The sequence below is a fragment of the Pan paniscus genome, chromosome 1 (genome assembly GCF_029289425.2).
Source record: "Pan paniscus chromosome 1, NHGRI_mPanPan1-v2.0_pri, whole genome shotgun sequence".
Taxonomy (NCBI): Eukaryota; Metazoa; Chordata; class Mammalia; order Primates; family Hominidae; genus Pan; species Pan paniscus.
Genome location: NC_073249.2, coordinates 110,481,824 through 110,503,759, shown reverse-complemented (window position 1 = coordinate 110,503,759; position 21,936 = coordinate 110,481,824). Strand labels below are relative to the sequence as shown.

General features: G+C 38.4%; 1 protein-coding gene across 1 annotated transcript in view; it reads left to right on the top strand.

The window, feature by feature from the left end:
• The window catches only part of GDAP2 (ganglioside induced differentiation associated protein 2), a 92,936-nt gene extending 71,000 nt beyond the window's left edge, over positions 1 to 21,936 (top strand). The window contains exon 14 of the mRNA XM_003806292.7: positions 1 to 21,936. This exon is cut by the window's left edge and continues 12,257 nt beyond it. The gene's annotated coding sequence lies outside the window, so the exon portion shown is untranslated.

Genomic DNA, 21,936 nt, shown 5'->3' with positions numbered 1-21,936 from the left:
AAATATGTGACTCTTCCTTTCAGATGAATACTTAGAGGGCATTGTAAGGTTATTAATTGGCCTAATTTCAGTATTGCTGTGTCTCAGGGAATAGGGAAGCCCAAAGAGGGCGAGACACAGTGGAACAGCCGGTCAGTGGAGCAGTCAGAGCACACAACATTCATTGATTAGGTTTTCCATCTTATATGGGAGCAGTTTGTGGCCCCAAAATGATTGCAATAGCAACATCAAAGATCATATTAGTATAATAATGAAAAAAAATTGAAAGTCTTGCAATATTGACACATCAGTATTGCAATGTCTTGCAAAATGTGACACACAGACATGAATTGAGCATGTGCTGTTGGAAAAATGGCACTGATAGACATGCTTGGTGCAGGGTTGCCACAAACCTTCAATTAAAAAAAAACTATTTTTTCCAAGCACGATAAAGCAAAGCACAATAAGATTATGTATGCCAATATTCTAAAACAAACAGGATGGAGGAGCATCTAGACATTCTTTACTGAATCTTGTAATAATCTTACTACTCAAAGGAAGGTCTGTGGATCAGGAACATTGACATGTTAGGAATATAGACTCTCAGCCCCCATCCCAGCACTACAGAATCCGATTTCATTTTATCAAGATGCCCCAGGCAATTTACATCCACATCAAGGTTTAAGAGTCCTTGTAATCCTGGCTCTGGCATTTACTAGCAGTGTGATGTTAGATTGCATAATCTCTGTCTCCACTTTGTCAACTGTAAAATAGAGGGTGGAGTGCAGGAAGACAGGGTGCATGTAATTGGATATTGGGATATCTCTAGAGATAAGGTACACAAATGTTAAATAACACCTCTTGCTTAGTAAGCATTGGTTATTTTCACGTGCTAAGTACTTTCAAAAACAACTGTAAGGGGATACAGCTTTCAAATTCTCTTAAGTATTTGAACTCATCGTCTTTAAACCCTTACCCTTATTTATGTCATATTAAGGGTTTTTAGCCTATTGAAATGTTGGGGAGGGTTTTTGTTCATCTGGTTTAGTCTTTCTTCCTTAGAGATGAGTAAGCACAGGAAAAATAAACATTTCCAAAGTCAGCAAATAGTGTTTGTCCTAATAAGCCCTAATATAGACAAATGGCCATAACTTCAGTCAATGAATTATCAAGTTATAAACTTAAAAATATACACAGAAACAATCTAGTAATTTGTCGAACCGTGAAGGAGACTGACTGCTTAATGGACTTTAGTCATAATATGTTGTAACCCTAGATTAACTGAAATGGGTGAAATGGATATGTATATATAGGATAAGTTTGTGCAAAGAGAAGATAACCTGGTTTTCAACTTCTTTGAAAACATGTTTTAGTATAATCTTTGTGCATCGTTTAGTAAGTATAATATATTCTATTAAGTTTCATGTTTGTCTTATGTAATGATTTGGAAAGCACATCCAGGTCTTTCAGTGTCTCGGGCTCATCCTTCTCATACTGTTTCACTTCATCCTGTGTGGTCAGTGTAGAAGGTTATCAGAGCAGAATCTGTACTGCCCTAAGAACAAGTCTGGGACTTCCAGAGCATCTTTAAAGTAAGTTCCTAGTATCAGTTTATTTGGCTTTTGCCTCTTTTTCTAAAAGTAAATTATAATGTTAAAATTCCAGTTTAATTAAGGTATGTTTACTGATGTTATGGGATGGCTTACTTTAGACTCATCAAATTCTGTAAAACTGGAAAAGAAATTGAAAGGCCTTAATTCTTACAGCTTTTACTCAAGGAAATGAGCAAATCTAGCACCATTTACATTTGAGTTCAAATAGGAATAAGGTACTAACTTTAACCTCAATTGTTGAATTATACCATTGATTTGTTGGAATCATGGATCAGTGGGAACTTTTCAAATTAAGAGGGAATTCTTTTCTGTTCCCATCTATGTCAAAACTTGTGTATATTTCTATGCATTCAGACCCTGCTTCTCAATTCACAGAGAAATGAACTTAAAGTTTGGAAAGGAAGCATGAGCATGCTTCACAGTTGTTTTCTTTGTAAAGCACTTAGTACAAGACCAGAACTAAGAGGTGCTCAATGCTTTCTTATTAAATGTATCTTATTGGTATGGAAAAAGGTGTCCTAGCAAACCTATTTAAAAAAAAAAACTATTTATTTATTTATTTATTTTGTAGAGTCTGGGTCTCGCTATGTTGCCAGGGCTAGTCTTGAACTCCTGGCCTCAAGCGATCCTTCTGCCTAAGGTTCCCAAAATGCTGGGATTACAGCATAAGCCACCACACCTGGGCAGCAAACCTAATTTTGAGCCTAACATAACACCTGTGGGAGTTAAGCAGGAAAGAATTAAGAATCCCCCCACCCTTTTTTTTTTTTTTTTTTTTTTTTTTTTGAGGCAGGGTCTCACTTTGTTACCCAGGCCGGAGTGCAGTGGTGTGATCGTGGCTCACTGCAGCTTCGACTTCCTTGGCTGAAGCTATCCTCCCAACCCAGCCTCCTGAGTAGCTGCGACTACAGGCATGCATCACCACACCTGGCTGACTTTTTTATTTTGTAGAGACAGAGTCTTGCTATGTTGCCCAGGCTGGCCTCAAACTCCTGGGCTCAAGTGATCCTCCTGCCTCCACCTACCTCCCCAAGTGTTGGGATTCTAGGCATGAGCCATTGCATCTGGCTGTACCTGGGCTTTTTTGTTTATTTGTTTTATTCTTATGTTTATAATCATTTATTTTATTATGACATGTACCAAAATCAAACTATAATATCATAATCCTGTACAATATTCTCTTTTGATGTAAAGACTCATATGACGTATGCCTATTTCTATTCTAATCTTATAGAGTATATCCTTTTTTGGTATATTTATTTTTATTTTCTTTCTTCTTTTTTAGCAGCTTTATTGAGATATAATTTACATATTATAAATATCATCCATTTAAAGTGTACAGTCCAATCATTTGTAGTACACTCCAAGAGTTGTATAACCATCACCACAATCTACTTTTAGAACAGTTTCAACATCCTAAAAAACTCCATACCCATTTGCAGTCATTCCTTATTCCCCCTGTCCTCCATGCTTCCTCCCATGTCTGGGTTTTACTGCAGTGTGTGCTCCCTCTTAGACACTTCTTCATACTCATAGTATTTGTTGAATGAATTAACAAATTAACACATGGGGGTACATGTGATATTTTGATACATGTAGGGCATTGTGTCCACACAGAACACTAGCTATGAGTGGTAGCTAAGGTTAGTTGAAAGGGCAGTGCAATAGGTGTCAAAAGACTTGATTCAATCCTAACTCTGATTCTTACCAGCAGTGTTGGGCCAGGTTCAGCGTCACTTGCCCCTTCCAAGTCTGTTTTCACATCTATAAAATGGAGATATCAACATCTGCTTCACAGGGTAGTTGTGAGAATCAGTTGAGAAGATCTGATCACAGTACTTGGCAACAGTGCCTGGCCCACACTAGGAAGGTAATTATTGTTTGTTCAGCAATGGAAGATAAACTCCTAGGTTCGTGACCAGGGGAAATATCTGCTACCAGATTAGAGATTAAGGAAATCTTGTAGCAGGTATTTTCCCTGGTAGGGGTTCAAAGTAATGTCATAGCATGTTTCAGTGCCTCAGTCTCTCTAGTTTCCTTTTTCAAAGAAGAGAATTCTAGAGTAAAAATTACAACTACTGTGCCTACCTTTCCTCACAACTGCTGCCTCTACTATTTCTACGTAATAGCTGTTTCTTCTCCACATGCTAATGTTGATTCTTCCTGTAGAGCACACACTTTCTTATAGGCAAACACCATTCATCAACTATGAAGAACTGACCTAGGATGGATTACCAGCTCCTCATCCCAACCTCAGCAGTATTTGTCACTCCGTTCCTTTACTGTGGGTGCAGAAACCATCTCCAGGAGGAGAAGCTGTCTAACAAGCACTGACAGCCTGGGAATGATTGCTAGGCCTTCTTTCAGGGTCTAAGGAACATATTTAATTGTCTTTGCAATTCTTATAGCTGCCACCTCCCTCTGCCCCCAGAGTTGGCTTAGCAGATTTGCTATGCATGTGCATCTTAAGAAAATATCTCCTATGCAATAGTAATGAAGTAGTGGTAGCTATCATTTATAGTATGCCAGGCATTGTAAAATATATATTTTTTTGCATTGTGATACATATATAATATAGTATCCAGGCATTGTAATATACATATGTATGTATGTGTGTGTATATATATATATATACACACACATACTAGTTTATTGAGGCTTCTATGTGACCTAATATATGGCCATTTTTGACTGATACATAATAGTTGCACATATTTTGGGGGTACATGTGATATATTGATACAGGTAGGGCATTATAAATATATTGTCTTTACAATAACCTGGCAATTATATTGAATATTGTCAATGAAAAAAAAACCTCTCAAGTTAGGTATTTTTCTCATTTTACAGAAGGAAAAAAGTATCTTAGAGAAGGAAAAAAGTATCTTAGAGAAGTAATGAAACTAGCTATAAGGTAACATCAGGGAATAGATTTTGGAAAGGCAGAGATTAGGTAAGCCTACCTATACAAAGCTTCTTACTGTTGGGCTATCCATTATGTGATATTGGTCTGGTAGGTAGAAGTATAGGCTTCAATTAAAATTGTAGCCCAGCTATTTACTAGCTTTGTGGCCTCTGATATATTTCCCAACCTTGTTGAATTTCACTTCTCTCAGATGTAAAAAGTACTTGCTTCTTAGAGTTGTTGTGAAGCTCAAATGACTTAATACTTCTAAAATGCTCATAAATATTTATTGTCTCATTTAAATATTCCAATTGCTATGATCAAAATGTTTCACTCTGCACACTTATCAGATACACTTGATTTTTTAATTTTAAGGTATATTCATTACTCATTTAGAAGATGTGTATTTGGTATGTCTATCCTACAAGAGAAAATTACATTTTAAATCAGGGTTGGCATACTTTTTTAGTAAAGGGCCAGATAGTAAATATTTTAGGCTTTGCAGGCCATATGGTCTCTTGTCACAACTACTCAAATATGCTGTTGGAGCATGAAAACCATTACAGAACAGTACATTAACAAATGGGTGTGCAGTGTTCCAGTAAGACTTTATTTATGGAGACTGGAACTTACATTTCTAATAATTTTCAAGTTTAAACAAAATACTATTTTTCTTTGTGTTCAACCACTTAAAAATGTAGAAACCACACTTGAGGGCCATATAAAAACAAGCAGTGTGTCATAGTTTGCCAATCCCTGTTTTAAATAATTCAATGGTTCTTTAAAGCTGATGAATCCAGCAGAGCCCTAATTATGGAAAAGCATTGTGGAAGAGAGAAATCAAGAGCCAGCCAATCTGTCAGCTAGTTAGCCCAGAGCACAGCTATATTAATTACTCCCTTGCCTAACACAATTCATGCAACTCCTTTGAGCTTAACCTTTTCATCTATAAAAATGGAGTAATGATAGATCTCCAACCCATACCTACTTTATCCTGGTGAAGGGAGTTTAGTAATAATTAAATAATAATTAAATTACTGAATTTTTATCCCTGTGCTAGATATTTGAGTCATTTAAGTTCTAATCTTTTTATTCCTACTTTATAGAGGAAGAAATGGAAGTTCAGGGAGCCAAAAAAAAAAAAAAAACCTGTTCCAGGTTGTCACACCAGTGTCTAAGCCCAAGTGCGTTTGACTCAAACTCTCATAAACTCTTCCAACCTCCTTAGTAGAATGGAAATTCCATGAGAGTGGAGACCACACTGGACTTGCTCTGCACTACCCCAGTGCTCAGACTAGTACCTGGCATATAGCAGGCACTGAATAAATACTTGTTGAATAAATGAATGAATTTATGCCAGTGGTTCTCAATCTTAGGTTAGGGATGGCTTTGAAAAAATCTTAAACTTATGGATCATCCTTCCAGATAAATCATATCTCAAACTGAGAAACCTTGCATTTAGGATTTGGCAGACTATTGAAAGAAGATGCTATTCACCACACTCTGAATAACATTGATTAGAATTCTTTTCATAGGCATGGAAACAGGATTTTTAGATGTCTTGTTTCTTTCTTTTTCCTGTGTTCATGTTGAGGGCATTACATAGGCCTAAAATGTTTTTTTTTTTTTTTTCTGTCTCTACAGTCTGCTCATAGCTCTTGGGCATACTTTTTAAATCTCTTGAGTCTCTTAAATGGCACCTTCTCAAAATCTAATACTTAAAAATGACTTTTGTTGGATCCAAACTACTTCAAAATGAAAAGTGAGAAGCCTATTAAGCCTAATATGCAATTTTTTGTCTTCAGAAATAGAGCTGTTAGGGAAATACCCACCCTTCATTGCCCAAAGGCCAACCAAGTCTGAAGCTAGTACATTGCTCAGAACAGACCTGCCACTTCTGCTTCTTGTCATGACTTATAGCTTTATTTTCTACTCAGTGAGAGGAAGTTATCAGTATTCAGATGTTACTAAGTTCAGGTGTTACTGGTTTATATTCGTTCTCCTATAAAGCATCTGTTGTTTTCATACCCTTATCATTTACATCAGGACCTTGAGATCATGATGCAGTCCAGGTAAATAAGATTAAGGGTGTTTTGTTTTCACAGAATGGTACAAAAGCAAAATCTATTGCTTAGAAAAAATTAAAGTACTGCTCTCACCTACTTCCCCTTTCCAACTTTATTTTACTGCATTCCCCTAAAAAGTTCCATTGTCAAACCTAAGTATTTCCTTTCACTGTCCCTGGGATAAGTAATTCTATTCACATTTTGGTCATGCCATGCCATTATTTTCTCCAAGACACTTATTACCAAGCTCCTATTCAGCCACATCAATTGTTAAAAATACCGAAATACTTCCTTCCATATAAGCTGATAAATAGCTGCTGTCCTGAGCCAAGTACCCTTTGCTACCTGTCCCCCTTCCTCCAGATTCCATGGATCTCCCCACAATCGAACAAGCAAAGAGTTAATACCTCATGTCCTTCCAGGACCCTACTCCAAAACTATGGCCAACATCTCTTCTGATTGGTCAGTGCCAGTGCCATGCCAGTTTAGATATCATGCCTATTTATCACCATATATATATATGAATGACTAGAGGCATAGACTTCTCTGTTTTGTTCATTGCATTATCCCCAATGTCTCCTCGAACAGTTTCTGACATATAGTGGGCTCTCAAATAATTATTGAAAGAATAAATGAAATGTGCTTTTGCATATGGTACCAAAAAAGATGTAAGACAAGAGAACCACTTGATCAATCAGGATTTGGAAACCACTGGATGAGTCATAAGAGCAAGGAGGCCATACGAGTTAAGTTAGAATGCCTTTTTGGGGACAGCCAAATGGTCTTTCCTTCAGTTTGGAGCCTTGATTCACAGTGTTAGCCTTTAATACTTTTCTTTTTTCCAGGCAAGGGAAATATAAGTGAGTATTGGGTTTCAAGTCCCAAATTGCTTCACTAATGACCAGATACTAGGCCAGGAGATAGTTGGCTTACACGTTAAGCCTACAAGGCATGGAGGCCTATGGTAAGGCTGTGAGGTGATGATGAGGCAATCTTGCCAAGGAGTTTGTGCAGTCTTCTGTAATTGTGGAGATTCAATCACCCAGAATAACTAAAATGAACCATTAAGCCTAACTGGCCAGAGCTGTTCCTGTACTTCCTGACAGCTGGGCCTCTGCACACACACAGGAGAAAGAATGAGCACCAATGGGTGCTTAATATCTACTTGTAGAGCTACCCACAGGTAAAGCTCACCTACACGAACCTGGGCACCATCATCAGCATGTCTCCTTTCCTAGGCTAGGAAACAAAGAAGAAACACATGCATTTCACCTCACCTTAGCAAGAATCCAAAGAATTTAGTGTGGCGTGTTATTAAAAAGTTCTCTGATACTTCCTGCCTTTTCTTAATAGCTGCCTGTGACTGTCCCTGAACTTCTTCTGAACATATTTCTAGCCCGTTCTACCCTTTATTTATTTTACTCTTTGATGTATAACCTATTTGTTCTAAATATGCCTTTTTAAATGTTCTAGTAGTACCTGCTAAACATGGCATTTTACATTTTGGTGATCATTTAGTTCCATGATCATCTTCCTAATGTCTCCTTCTTTATGTAACCATCCAAAGATAAAAATAGCTCTTAATCAGGCCCCATTTTCTTGGGGAACTGCTGAGCATGTGGATGGTCACCACAAACTATTTTTTGGATACGTTTCTACTCTTAATTGCACCAAAGAGTTTCTGTTTTGTCTTTCTCAGGACAGCAAAATATCTCAGGTAGAACAAGGTGATGCTCTGCCCTCTTGTTCTGACTCTCATCAACAATTTTCCTTGGAATGGTCTATTTAGTGCCAAGATTTTTGGTTGTTGTTTTTGGTTCTTGTTTGCTCCTTTTTTGGTAATTTTGCTGTTTAAAATGGTCCCAAGTGTAGTGCTGAAGCGCTGTCTGGTCTTCCTTTCTGTCTGGTCTTCCTTTCTGCTTTTACAGAGAAAATACATGTGTTAGATAAGCTTTGTTTAGGCATGAGTTTAGTGCTGTTGAGTTCAATTTTAATGAATCAACAATATTTGTTAAATAAGATGTCTTTAAACAGAAACACACATAAAACAATATTATATATTAACTAGTTGATGAAAATGTTGTGACCAGAGGCTCACAGGAACCTCACTCTGTATTTCCCCTAGGAGCAGTGTTTCAGTATTCACTAATTCAGTGTTTATGATGACTTTATAAAACATTACTGCAAATAATGAGAATTGATTATAGCTGTCAGTAACTGAACCCACACTACTGTGTCCAACTAAAGAGCAGGTTTGCTAAAAAATACTTATTAAGCAGCTACTATGCATTACACTCTAGGGATACAGGTCTTGCACAAGATGGTCATAGTCCTTAGCTTTATGTATCTTATAGCCTGATGGTGATGTTAAATTTTTTAAATACCTTACAAATATCTGCACTAAAATGTAATCAGCCACCTGAAAGCTCCTCTTCACTTGGTCCTCCATCCAATGAGAATCTTGATAGGCAACATATTAATATATCTTTCCCCACTCATAAAAGAGGTCTAGAAAAAGCCTACTCCAGGTATTACAGAAAGGTTATTTTGAATGCTAACCGATCACAGGTGTTTGCATCACTCTGCTGAAAACGACTATCATGACATCCTGTATTGAGAAGAAAAAAGTTACTGAAATCTTGTAGTAACAGCTTATATGCCTTGTATTTGTCTAATTCTGTATGGCTTCCCTATGTTTGATATTTCAATGTTTGGAAGCAGATGGAGTCATTGGTCCACATACAGCATGGTGAGATAGACTTTCTGCTTAATCAAGTCTCCACCATGATTCTAGACTCTCTTGCTGTGCATTTAACTGCCTTTCCTATGATTCTGAAAATCATCCTTGTCCAGAACTTCCCATATTGTACTCTGTAATCCTGTATGAACGTCTGATCTTTGAATTTGTTTTGGGACCACATTCTCATCCTCAGAAGGGGAGCCACCAACTTCCTACTTGTATTTATGATTATTCCTTCTCTGCTCACCCCTCCCCCTTCCATCACTCAAGAGGCTAATGTATGATTTATGAAAGCCTTGTTTTCTTTTAGATCCTCTCCCTTTCATCATGCTGGTTTGTATCACCCAGCTGCTTGTGTGATCCAAGTTGGTGTGGGACCCCTCTGGGTCACTGGAGACCAGTGACCTTCTTGTGAACATAGCAACTAATTTCAGTTGTCACTCTGACAATTGCTGTAGCTTCAGGCTTCACAGTACAGAATCTTAGCAGCTGGATTTCTATTACTGCAACCATTTACTTGGGCAATCCTTGCAGTCATTAGATTTGCCAGTCTTCTCCAAATCTGCAAATAGATTCTTGAGTTCTGCTACAAAATATTTTCTTTAAATTGCTAGAGTAATAAGAGGAGTTTTATTAATCCTCTAGATGGGTTTTGGTGAAAGACAGCAACTTCCCACCTAGATGGTGAACTTCAGTAGGGCAAAGTATGCATTGTCTGTCTCCAACACTATCTGGTGCTGAGCAGAATACTGGCATTTAATATGTGTGTTTTTTTTTTTCACTAGCTGATGGGGCTAAGTGCCACCTTGGATTCTCACATTTATTGAAAGCCCTGCTTACTTCTTGTATGATATATAAATATGTAATCCTTTATTACATTACTTTTTTAATGGCTTATTCATTGCCACTATATATGCGAGTGGTATTTAACTGTTTCACACCCATTTTTATGTTTTGTTTGACTTTATACAGTATATAATATTGAAAGTTATCAATTTTCTTAATGAAAAGCCATGCATTATAAAGCCATCTCTTACAATTATGTGGTGAAGGTAGGAAGAACAGAAAGCAAGAAAATCAATGTCCTGCCCTTGTCTAAATATTTAAATATAAGGGGAGGAGTTAATATGACTTCTCGTATTGAGTGAGTTATTTGTAAAGATTGAAAGGGTGGATATATTTTCACTAAGAATTCATTATTTGGTGAATGAAAGAGTGTCTGTCCCATTTTAGAAAGAATGCCTTAATATTGTGCTGTGTTTTAGGGCTTGAAGATTTTTTCTTCTACTACTACCACTTCTTGGTTTGCTTGTTTATAGCACTTACCTTGATTGAGTCTTTCAAAAAGAATACATGCTCTAAAATCAGAAGACCCTAGCTTCTCAGGGTTTTTTTTTTTTAATGTGGCCTTTGTCTCTGTTCTTTGATCTCTTCTTATCCCCTCAAAATATAGCTGCAGGTAAATTGTAAACTATGAAGCACTATATCCAACTAGCAAAGTATCATTGTCATCATCACTATCACATCCTTTGTAAATCAAGACCAACCGCATAACCCTAGATATTTAAAGAAATTACCAGAATTATATCTTTGGGAAATGGTCTCTGTCAGCCCAAATCTAATATAATAAATGCAAGCACTTTGCCCAGGCAAATTCCTGAAAAGAACACAGTGCCACAGAAACAGTTCAGAAAGTCCTGTGAGTCTTGGTCAATGATTATCTCCTGTTGCAGAGTTAACATGGTTTGGCAACTGACCCGGAGGTGGGAGAGTGAGAAAAGAAGTGACAAAAGCATCAAGATTCCTCAAGTAGATACGTCCTGAAATGAGTTGGAGTAGACTCAGATGTTGTGTTCAGAATAAAAGCCAGGAGATTTGACTATCTCCATACCAGATTATTGCTGTCTTATTTGAAGAATCTTATTTTGCTATGAAGGGTTGAAAACAAACATTCCTGCAGAGAGCTGTTAGTCCTGACCTTTGCTGAGTACATAATATTCTGGGTGAACTATGAACAGAAATATTGTACTGTACTTTCTTGTCTTATAGTTAGAAAAGTTTTCAAATAAAAATTTTGCACATGTGGTATGACAGTTGCAAGTGAGCATCTGAGGAGACTAGAACTTTATTGCATTGGAGGCTATTCCAGGGAGATTACGTGGTAGTCACTCTACATAGGATGCCTTTGTTTGGTCAAAATTCTAGCGAGGTGTGACCTTGCAAAGGTTTTTCCAGAGTATTTCTGGAGGATGCCGAACTTGAGTGAATTGTTAACATGTCTAAAAGTATTCCTGTGGTCACTCCTGAATTGGATTTTTAACTATGTTAGCTCCAGATGCGAAGAAAGTATATAATAATAGAAAATGACTGTTCTCCATCTTTTACACAGAAAATTTTGTTAATAAAAATTTCTTCAGGCCATCTCACTACATGGTCCCCGAAGCACTTTCTCCTGAGTAAACCAATAGGCTCTGACTCTTTCTCAACCTCTTATGATAAAAACTGTTTTGATGTACTGTTGGATTCAGTTTGCCAGTATTTTGTTGAGGATTTTTGTATCGATGTTCATAAAGGATATTGGCCTGAAGTTTTCTTCTTTTATTGTGTCTCTGCCAGGTTTTAATATCAGGATGATGCTGGCCTCGTAGAGTGAGTTAGGGAGGAGTCCCTCTTCCTCAATTTTTTGGAATAGTTTCAGCAGGAATGGTACCAGCTCTTCTTTGTACATCTGGTAGAATTCAGCTGTGAATCTATCTGGTTCTGGGTTTTTTATGTTTAGTAAGCTATTTATTACTGACTCAGTTTCAGAGCTCATTATTGGTCTGTTCAAGATTTAATTTCTCCCTGGTTCAGTCTTGGGAGGGTGTATGTGTCCAGGAATTTATCCATTTCTTCTAGATTTTCTAGTTTATATGCATAAAGGTGTTCATAATATACTCTGATGGCTATTTGTATTTCTGTGGGGTCAGTGTTAATATCCCCCTTGTTGTTTCTGATTGTGTTTATTTGAATCTTCTCTCTTTTCTTCTTTATTAATCTAGCTAGTGGTCTGTTTTATTAATTTTTTTCAGAAAACTAGCTCCTGGATTTGTTGATCTTTTGAATGCTTTTTCATGCCTCAATCTCCTTCAGTTCAGCTCTGGTTTTGCTTATTTATTGTCTTTTGCTAGCTTTGGGATTGGTTTACTCTTGGTTCTCTAGTTCTTTTAGTTGTGATGTTAGATTATTAAATTGAGATCTTTCTAACTTTTTTGATGTGGGCATTTAGTGCCATCAATTTCCCTCTTAATACTGCCTTAGTTGTGTTCCAGAGATTCTGGCATGTTATATCTTTGTTCTCCTTAGTTTCATAGGACTTCTTGGTTTCTTTCTTTTTGAATGGAGTTTCGCCCTTGTGGCCCAGGCTGGAGTGCAATGGTGCAATCTGAGCTCACTGCAACCTCCATCTCCAGGGTTCAAGTGATTCTTTTACCTCAGCCTCCTGAGTAGCTGGGATTAGAGGCACCCACCACCACACCCAGCTAATTTTTGTATTTGTAGTAGACAGGGTTTCACCATGTTGGCCGGGCTGGTCTCAAACTCCTGAGCTGAGGTGATCCACCCACCTTGGCCTCCCAAAGTGTGGGGATTACAGGCGTGAGCCACCACACCCAGCCAGGACTTCTTGATTTCTGCCTTAATTTCATTATTTACCCAAAAGTCATTCAGAAGCAGGTTATTCAGTATCCATGTACTTGTATGGTTTTGAGTGAAATTGCGTTGTCTTGATTTCTAATGTGATTGTGCTGTCTTTCAAGAGATTGTTTGTAATGATTTCATTTCTTTTGCATTTGCTGAGGAGTGTTTTACTGCTGATTATGTGATCAATTTTCAAATATATGCCATGCGGCAATGAGAAGAATGTACATTCTGTTTCTTGGGGATGGAGAGTTTGGTAGATGTCTATCAGGTCCATTTGATCCAGTGCTGAGTTTGGGTCCTGAATATCTTTGTTAATTTTCTGTCTTGATTATCTGTCTAATATTGTCAGTGGGTGTTAGACTCCCACACAATAATAGTCGGAGACTTTATGTCTCTTTGAAGGTCTCTAAGAACTTGCTTTATAAATCTGGATGCTCTTGTGTCACGTGCATTTATATTTAGGATAGTTAGATCTTCTTGTTGAATTGAACCCTCACCATTATCTAATGTGCTTCCTTGTCTTTTTTTAATCTTTGCTGGTTTAAAGACTGTGTCTGAAACTAGAATTGCAACACCTGCTTTTTTCTGTTTTCCATTTGCTTGGTAGATTTTTCTTCATCCCTTTATTTTGAGCCTATATATGTCATTGCATGTGAGGTGGGACTCTTGAAGACAGCATATCAATGGGTCTTGGTTCTTTATCCAGTTTGCTACTCTATGTCTCTTAATTGAGGCATTTAAATCATTTACATTCAAGGTTAATGTTAATATGTATGGATTTGATCCTGTCATCATGCTGTTAGCTGGTTATTTTGCAGACTTGTTTATATGGTTGCTTTGTAGTGTCACTGGTCTGTGTACTTCAGTGTGTTTTTGTAGTGCCTGGTAATGGTCTTTCCTTTCCATATTTAGTGCTTCTTTCAGAAGCTTTTGTAAGACAGGTCAGGTGGTAACAAATTTCCTAAGTATTTGCTTGTCTGAAAAGTATCTTATTTCTCCTTCACTTATGAAGCTTAGTTTGGCTGGATATGAAATTCTGGGTTGGAATTTCTTTTCTATAAGTATGTTGAATATTGGCTCCCAATCTGTTCTGGCTTGTAGGGTTTCTGCTGACAGGTCTGCTGTTAGTCTGATGAGCATCCCTTTGTAGGTGACCTGACCTTTCTTTCTACCTGCCTTTAATATTTTTTTCTCTCATTTTGACCTTGGAGAATCAGATAATTATGTGTCTTGGGGATGATCTTCTTGCAAAGTAACTTCTGGGGTTCTCTGAATTTCCTGAATTTGAATGTTGGCCTCTCTAGCTAGGTTAGGGAAGTTCTCATGGTCGATATCATGAAAAATGTTTTCCAAGTCAGTTCAATTCTCCCCGTCTCTTTCAGGAACACCAGTGAGTCATAGATTTGGTCTCTTTATATAGTCTCATATTTCTCAAGAGGTTTTGTTCATTGATTTTCATTACTTTTTCTCCATTCTTCTCTGACTCTCTTATTTCAGAAAGCTGGTCTTCAAGCTCTGCGGATTCTTTCCTCGCTTGGTCTATTCTGCTATTAATACTTATGATTCCATTATGAAATTCTTGTAGAGTGTTTTTAAGCTCTATCAGGTTGGTTACATTATTTTCTATACTGGCTATTTTGTCTGTTAGTTCCTGCATTGTTTTATTATGATTTTTAGCTTCCTTAGATTGGATTTTAATGTACTCCTGTAGCTCAGTGATCTTTGTTCCTATCCATATTCTGAATTTTATTTCTGTTATTTCAGCCATCTCAGCCTGGTTCAGCACCCTTGCTGGAGAGGTGATATCATCATTTGAAAGAAAGAAGGCACTCTGGTTTTTTGAGTTGTCAGGGTTCTTGCACTAATTCTTTCTTATTTTTATGGGCTTATCTTACTTCGGTCTTTGAGGTTGCTGACCTTTGGATGGGTTGATTTTATTTGAACGGGTATCCTATTTGATGACCTTGATTGTTATCAAATTGTGATTGTGATATAAGGTGGATTCAGCTGACTGGCTTCATTTCTGGAAGATTTTAGGGAGTCAGTGCTCAGCTCCCACCTCCTGGCCTATGTGCTCTAACTCTGGGGAACTTGTATTGGGGCCTTGACTTTGTTCTCTGGCTCCTTAAGGTTAAAAATCCACTGTGCTGGAGGTGGCCAAGGTGCTCCCAGACTGCTGGTCACTACACTTCAATGGGTGGTGTCATCCAAAGCATTTTATAGTGCAGTGACAGCAGGATCCAACCTCATTCACACATGTCAGCAGTAATGGTAGCAGCAGCAGGGTGCCTGCCTCCCTGTGGTCATTCACCACAGTGATAGAGGTAATGCAGCTGTTGGGGAAGACGGCCAGAGGGGCCCCTGCTGGTGACTGTGTGCATGGTCATGTTGGAGGTGGTGTTGACTCAGGAGCAGGACACTAGTGGGCACAGGTCTAGGTGCCTTCTTTGTGCTCTGCAAGCAGGAGTGGTTGCTCAGAGTGGGGGAGGATCTGCTGTTCTCTGCACAGTATTAGCACAAGGGTGGGGCACTGGAAGGGGTGGGGCTGGCTGGCTCTGTGCCCACCAAGGCTCCATCTGCAATGGTGGTCAGTAGAATGAGGTGAGGCAGACTGCACTCTCATGTGCTAGCAGGGCAATAAAAGCAAAACCCACTCATGCAAACACACACCAGCAAAACATTTGGGGAATTGCCATGGGCCCTGGGGGGGAAGCCGCAGTATGGGGAGGGAGCATGTGGGCTGGTATGTGGCAGTAGGAGCCACCCTGTTGGAGCTCTCTGCCAGTCAGGCATGGTCTGCCACCATAAGAACCATGGTGTGGGCCCCCAGGGCACCTGAGACTATTCTGTAAGCAGGTGTGGCCAGGCTGAGGCCCCAGGAGAGGCCACCATACCAAGGGTTGCTCAGGTCACACTGGCCCCATCTGATGGGCAAGATTGCCCTGCAGAATTCAGGACCGATAGTTCCCCTAGGGCTAAAGTCTCCTATAGGAACAAGTCAAGCCTAGTGGGATAGCTATTCCTGACTGTGCTCTGCTACAGACACGCCCACACCAAACCCTCCAGGCTCCACTTCAGCTGGCTGTCCCTACCACTTCTCTAAGCAGCTCTCTGCCAATTCAAGTGTCCATGGTGGTTGAGAGGTCTCTTCCTGCCAAGGTTCCAGAGGCCCATGGTGAGAGTGGGTTGCTCCTTGTCAGTTCAACTCATTCGTTCCCCTAAAGCCATTGGGAATCAGGAACAAGTCCCAAGTGTGCTGTATCCCCATGTAGGGTTTCCAGCTTTCTCCCCTTTCAGCCCAGCTTCTGTGTCTTCCCTTCATTCACAGTGTCTTCCCTTTGAAGATCTGTTAGGAGCATGCTAGTTGTCTCAGTCCCTTGGTGGAAATGATTCCACCTGTCTGTGTCTAGTTGGCCGTCTTGCCCTCCCCCTCTACTTTCCTTTATTTTACCTCAAAAGAAAACTGAATTTAACCCAAAGCTGCTTCATCTCTTTGAATTTATACTGTTCCTTTGAGTATCCTTAAAGTCCCATTATAAGCACTACCTTCCATAAAGCTTTGCCCAGTTCTTCTAACCTCATTGATCTGCCTCTGCTGCTCTGCTCTGAACTTAATCCCTATTTTTAGGCCCTTATCCTTAACCTTGTAGAAGAGTCGCTTCTGTTCCTGTCTTGGGTCCCCCTATGTTTCCACAGGCAGAAAACTGCATGCCTTATCCATTCCTCCACTCCCTATGGTGCTTAGCTTGGCATCTTCCTAACACAGGCTAGATGGGCTGTGTCTCTTGCCGCATATGCACATTGTGAAGCAATATGTCATAGATGTCAGATGTTAACGATGGAAGGGACCTCCAAGATTAACTAGTATCATCTCTTCATTTTAACATGAGAAAACTGAGATGTACAAAGGCACTCAAAGGTGCAAACTCAAGGTCATTAGTGAGATGGTGGCAGAGCTAGGTCACCTGACTCCCTGTAAATTACCACCTTCTAAAATGTAGAGGGAAACATGATGTCAGGGGAGAGTATTTTGTGGTCATGAAATAGTATGGATTGCCTATATCCTGATGGAAATAATAGAGCAGAGGGGAAAATCAATGATGCAAGGATTGTAAGAGGGAAGTTATCAAGTAGGTAAAAGGGGGAAAAATCCAGTACACAAATAGAGGACTTAGAAACTAGCCTGGACAATTTACCTATAGTGACAGGATGGGATACTGAGTGTGTGGGCATAGATGTAGGTAGACTGGTAGATATCAAGAGCATGTGGAAGTTTCCTTCTGAAGTTTTCTATTTTTCTATTGAATAAGAAGTGTGGTTTACAGATAAAAATGGTTTATGGGTAAAAATGAGGAGGAGGCAGAAGACATTGTAGGTTTGAAGAGAGAAGAGATAAAAGTTTTTCTAGTAGAGTGGGAAAGGGAATTGATGAGGGAATCATAGTATGATTTCAGGCAGCTGTGACCATTAAGGTTTGTGGTCAAACAATGTTTTTCAGTGGAGATGCTGTCAGTGTTTCAGGCAGGCATCTTCCTTGGCATTTAGCATCCCTGGCCCTTGGTAGTACCCCTCAATCATTGTGCTGATCAAAATGTTCTCTGCCCCACTTCCAAACACTGCCCAGGGAACTGAACCTTTCCTGGTTGAGGACCACAGAGAGACCAATCACAAAGTTGCATAGTTTTCTTCAGTCACATTCAGATGTTGGCAGGGACTATGCAAAATCTGGGTTTATGAGTGTTAGGGTTAGACAGAAAAGGACAGTGAAAATAGACAGAGTCAAAGGAATTGAAAGTGTATGTAATGCAGTAATTATAACAGATTTTATGAACAACAAAATACCTCTGCAGGCCTGAGGCAACTCAGGACACCACAGTGGGAAGGGAATTCCTGGCTACCATTGATGAACATTTGGACATGTGTCCAATTTTGGACTATTATTAATAAAGCTTATATGAATATTTTATACATATCTTTGGGTCGACATATGCATTTATTTCTGTTAGTAATATACACAGAGAAATAGAGTTCTCTTGGGACTTGCTTGATCAAAGGGAATACGTATCTTTAGCTTTATTTAAAATTGCTGTATATTTCCTTAAAAATTACACATACACATACTATGACTTAGCCATTCCATTTCTGGTATTTACCCAAGAGAAAATAAAGTGTATGTCTGCACACACAAAGACTTGCAAATTAATATTCATAGCAGCTTTATTTGTAACAGCAAAGAACCAGAAACAACCCAAATGTTCACCAGCAGGTAAATGGATAAACAAATTGATGTGTAGCCATACGACAGAATAACATTCAATAAAAAAAAAAAGCAAACAAAACAACTTCTGATACACACAACATGGGTGAATCTCAAAATAATTGTTTTGGGTAAAGAAGCTAGACACAAAGAGTACATACTATGTGATTTCATGTATATAAAATTCTAGACAATACAAGCTAATTCATAGTGCTAGAAAGCAGATCAGTTGTTGGCTGGGTGTAGTGAGGATTGATTAGAGAGAAAGGGAAGAATGGCAAAAGGCATGAGGAAACTTCTGGGAATGTGGACATGTTCATTTTTTTTGGCATGGTAATGGATTCATGGGTATATACATATGTTAAAATAAAAATGTATCAAATTGTACACATTAAGAATGTGCAATTGGGCTGGGCATGGTGGCTCACGCCTGTAATCCCAGCACTTTGGGAGGCTGAGACGGGCGGATCACAAGGTCAGGAGATCGAGACCATCCTGGCTAACACGGTGAAACCCCATCTCTACTAAAAATACACAAAAAAAAAAAATTAGCCAGGCATGGTCATGGGCACCTGTAGTCCCAGCTACTCAGGAGGCTGAGGCAGGAGAATGGCGTGAACCTGGGAGATGGAGCTTGCAGTGAGCTGAGATTGTGCCACTGCACTCCAGCCTGGGTAACAGAGTGAGACTCTGTCCCAAAAAAAGAATATGCAATTGATTGTATATGAATTATACTGAAAGCTGTGAAAAATTTTTAAAAAATGACTGAGGTTTTCCAAAGTGGTTGAACTATTTTAAATTCCTCTCAGCAATGTGTGAGAATTCTAGTTGTCTACCACATCTTTACCAAAAATTGATCTTAATTAGTGCCTTTAATTTAACCATTTGGTTGTAGTGTAGTGGTGTCGCATTGTGGTTTTCATTTGTATTTTTCTGATGTCTAATGATATAAACTTCCTTTTTCATATGCTTATGAGTCATTTGAAAACACTCTTTTGTTATGTGTCTATTTCCAGTATTTCTCCCTTTTTATTGAATTCCTTAAATTTGTAGTTCTGACTAAGTCCTTTTTCATATGTATTACCTATCTTCCAAAGATCTTCTCACAGTCTGTGGCTTGCTGTTTCACTCTATTGTCTTTGTTGAATAGTTCTTAATGAAATCCAATTTATTACGCTTTTCTCTTTAGCACTTTATATATCTTGTTTAAAATGTTTTAACCTATCTAAAATAATGAAGATTTTTTTTCTAGAAGTTTCATTGTTTTAGTTTTCATATGTAAGCTATCACAATTTTTATTTTGGTGTGATGTGAAGTAGAGGATTCATGCTTCTTTTTATTTTAATGGATTCCAATTGACACAATACTGTTCAGTGAGAAGACTGGCTCCTCTTGCACTCAATTGCAATGGCACCCTTGTCACAAATCAAGTGACCAAATGAAAACCATTTCTTATGCTTCATTTGTAATTTTTCTTTGCCATGTTTATAGGTTTTATATCAAGAATGTGCTGATCTCGTAAAATACGTAGAGACCAGAGGGTCTCCTTTATATGCTCTGAAACATCTGTACTTTAGAAATTATATATTCTTGACAATTTTGAAATACTTAACCCGTAGTTCTACATGGGGGATAAGGTAAAAAACAAATGAAATACTTAACCTTAAAGCTATTTTTATCCAGTCAGCATCCAATCAAAGAAACAGAAACCACTCGAGTATTTAAAAAAGAAGGTGATATGGTTAGGCTTTGTGTCCCCACCCAAATCTCATCTTGAATTGTAATCCCCATAATCCCCATGTGTCAAGGGAGAGACCAGGTGGAGGTAATTGAATCATGGGGACGGTTCCCCCATGCTGTTCTCATGACAGTGAGTGAGTTCTCATGAGATCTGATGGTTTAATAAGGGGCTCTTCCCCCTTCACTTGATACTTCTCCTTGCTGCTGCCTTGTGAAGAAGATGCCTTGCTTCCCCTTCATCTTCTGCCATGTTTGTAAGTTTCCTGAGGTCTCCCCAGCCATGCAGAACTGTGAGTCAATTAAACCTCTTTCTTTTATAAACTACCCAGTCTTGAATAGTTTTTTATAGCAGTATGAAAATGGATGAATACAGAAGGAATTTAATGCAGGGAATTAATTATACACATGATGGAAGGAGCTGAAAAGCCAACCAAATGGAATTTGCAATAGCAGATGCCCTCCCACTTCTAACCAGGGGGGAACAAAAGGAGGAGGTGATATCACTGCAGTTGAAAGGTTGAAGTCATCAAGTGGAAGCTGGAACCATGTTGATGTGACTAGAAGAAGCTGAAACTAAGAAAAGAGGTAACCAATGTGGGAGACTCCACCAGAGGCAGAGTAGAATGGGACAAAAACAAACAAACAAACAAAAACTTAAAAACCTGCCTTATCCCCTCCCGTAGTCTCCAGCCTCTTGCTGTTACCTCCCGATTCCTGAATCTACCAGAAGCCAGCTGACATTGGAGCCTCGGAAGCATGCCCTGCAAGGGCCAGCCTCAGGAGGATAATGCCTAGAAGGGGAAGGTTACAGAGTGATCTAGGGGCAGAAGGCCCAGGACTAGTACCCTATCTGACCCAGACCCTTTCTCTGGAGTTAGTAATTGGTTTTTCTTCTAATTCTTGAGTCAGTTTTGGTTATCTCTATTTTCCAAGAAAATCATCTATTTTACTGAGGTTTTTAAATTAGTGTAAAATTATATTTTATCATGTAAAATCTCTGTGTTTATAGTTAATTTCTTTCTCTTATTCTAATTTTGTGTATGCGTAAGCTTAAATATTTTTCTGCATTTGTGACAATTGCCTAGGGACAGGCAATTTTATTTAACATGTTCCTCTGACCCTTGTCCATTCTTTGATTAATAAATAGGTCTAGAAGCTGATCCAATTCAGGATCAGTTATTTTGGCATAAGTCCTTCACAGGCAGTATGTACTTCCATCAGGGGCCATGTAAACATAAATGTCCTTTTTGATGTTAATAGCTATTATTGACTATTGCCTAGATACATTAGGAGTTGCAAATGCTGCAAAACTAATTTTATCATTCTTTCTTTGTTTATCAACTGGAACAATTCTTTAAAGAGAAGCTATCCCTCATCACTATTTGGTCACTCTTAACTGTCTCTTGACTTGCATTTTTACCCTTTTATTTTACTTTTCCTTTATACCTGACTTCCTAAAATAATAATCTTTTCTCTAAAGGTACAGACCCCAGAATTTTTGCAGAGATGCTTATGTAATTTTTAATTTAATTTTTTTGGTAAACAATACAAAATTCAAAAGGTTTAAAAGGGCATAGCATAAAAAGTAATCATTTTCCCCCTACCTCCAGCCACTCAGTTCTCTCTTTGGAGGCAACCACTGTTACAAATTTCTTATGGTAGTTTCCAGAGATATCAAAACTATATATTCAAATGATAAAGCAAATGGGTTAAAATGACAATAATGAGTGAATCTGGGTAACAGGTGTATAAGTGTTCTTTATATTGTTTTATTTGTACAACTTTTGTAAGTTTTAAAGTATTTCTAAGTAAACAGTAATATGCACATTAAATAATATATATGTATTATATATATACTTTTTGTTTAGTAACTCAAATGATACTAACTGTACACACCGTCCTGCCCCTTGCTTTTCTCATTAAACCATATTATCTTGAAGATCTGTCCATTAGAA